Source organism: Arachis ipaensis, chromosome B8 (genome assembly GCF_059453495.1).
Source record: "Arachis ipaensis isolate K30076 ecotype BB chromosome B8, ASM5945349v1, whole genome shotgun sequence".
Lineage (NCBI taxonomy): Eukaryota > Viridiplantae > Streptophyta > Magnoliopsida > Fabales > Fabaceae > Arachis > Arachis ipaensis.
This window is the reverse complement of record NC_142443.1, coordinates 33,790,231-33,792,251: the sequence shown is the minus strand read 5'-3', so window position 1 is coordinate 33,792,251 and position 2,021 is coordinate 33,790,231. Positions and strand designations below refer to the sequence as shown.

Here is a 2,021-nt window from a genome sequence, read left to right as displayed (position 1 = left end):
CCCTTCTTCATAGGCGTCCCATTACTCACAGGATTCCTCTCAGAAGTGTACATGAACTGGTTATTAGCAACCATGTCAATGAGTTCTTGAGCTTCTGCAGGCGTTTTCTTTAGGTGAACGGATCCACCTACAGAAGTATCCAATGACATCTTAGATAACTCAGACAGACCATCATAGAATATATCCAGGATGGTCCATTCTGAAAGCATGTCAGAAGGACACTTTTTGGTCAGTCCTTTGTATCTCTCCCAAGCTTCATAGAGGGATTCACCTTCTTTCTGTCTGAAGGTCTAAACATCCACTCTAAGCTTACTCAGCTTTTGAGGAGGAAAGAACTTGGCTAAGAAAGCCTTGACCAGCTTATCCCAAGAGTTCAGGCTATCTTTAGGTTGAGAGTCCAACCACACTCTAGCTCTGTCTCTTACAGCAAAGGGGAAAAGCATGAGCCTGTAGACTTCAGGATCTACTCCATTAGTCTTAACAGTATCACAGATCTGCAAAAATTCAGTTAAGAATTGAAAAGGATCTTCGGATGGAAGTCCATGAAACTTGCAGTTCTGCTGCATCAGAGAAACTAGCTGAGGTTTCAGCTCAAAATTGTTTGCTCCAATAGCAGGAATGGAGATACTTCTTCCATGTAAATTGGAATTAGGTGCAGTAAAGTCACCAATCATCCTCCTTGCATTATTATTATTTTTGGCTGCCATCTCCTCTTCTTGTTCGAAAATTTCTGAAAGGTGCTTGCTGGATTGTTGTAATTTAGCTTCTCTTAGTTTCCTCTTCAGAGTCCTTTCAGGTTCTGGATCTGCTTCAACAAGAATATTCTTGTCCTTGCTCCTGCTCATATGACAAAGAAGAGGGCACAGAAAAATAATAATAATAGGGATCCTTTTTACCACAGTATAGAGGTCCCTGTGTGAGTAGAAGAATAAATAAATAGAAGGAGAAAAGAGAGAGAGAATTTTCGAAAATTATTTTTGAAAAAGGTTAGTAAATTTTCGAAAATTAAAATTAAAAATTAAAATAATTAGTTAATTAAAAAGAAATTTTGAAAAAGAGGGAAGATATTTTCGAAAATTAGAGAGAGAGAGTTAGTTAGGTAGTTTTGAAAAAGATAAGAAACAAACAAAAAGTTGGTTAGTTAGTTGAAACAAATTTTGAAAATCAATTTTGAAAAGATAAGAAGATAAGAAGTTAGAAAAGATATTTTGAAAATTAAATTTTTGAAAAAGATATTTTTGAAAAGATATGATTAAAATTAGTTTTGAAAAAGATTTGATTTTTAAAATCACAATTAATGACTTGATTCACAAGAAATCATAAGATATGATTCTAGAACTTAAAGTTTGAATCTTTCTTAACAAGCAAGTAACAAACTTGAGATTTTGAATCAAAACATTAATTGATGATGTTATTTTCGAAAATTAGGAGATAAAGATAAGAAAAAGATTTTTGAAAAATATTTTTAAGATTTTCGAAAATAACTAAGAAAAATGAAAAAGATTTGATTTTTGAAAAAGATTTTGAAAAAGATAGGATTTTTAAACTGAAAATTTGATTTGACTCATAAAACAACTAGATTTTAAAAATTTTTGAAAAAGTCAAATCTAATTTTCGAAATTTTTAAGAGAGAAAAAGGGAAAGATATTTTTTTGATTTTTGAATTTTTAATGATGAGAGAGAAAAACACTAAAAATGCTCAATGCATGGAGATTTTAGATCAAAACAATGAATGCATGCAAGAATACTATGAATGTCAAGATGAACACCAAGAACACTTTGAAGATCATGATGAACATCAAGAACTTATTTTTAAAAATTTTATATGCAAAGAAAACATGCAAGACACCAAACTTAGAAATCTTTCATGTATAGACACTATGAATGCAAGAATGCATATGAAAAACAAGAAAAGACACAAAACATGAAATCATCAAGATCAAACAAGAAGACTTACCAAGAACAACTTGAAGATCATGAAGAACACTATGAATGCATGAATTTTCGAAAAATGCAAGATG

The 2,021-nt window shown here is 31.6% G+C and overlaps 1 non-coding gene across 1 annotated transcript; it reads left to right on the top strand.

Annotated features, from left to right (window-relative positions):
• The first annotated feature begins 203 nt into the window (after positions 1-203).
• On the top strand, positions 204-311 carry LOC148547652 (small nucleolar RNA R71). The gene has a single exon (XR_015898619.1). It is a non-coding gene; the product is annotated as a small nucleolar RNA R71 (small nucleolar RNA).
• The last annotated feature ends 1,710 nt before the right edge of the window (positions 312-2,021 follow it).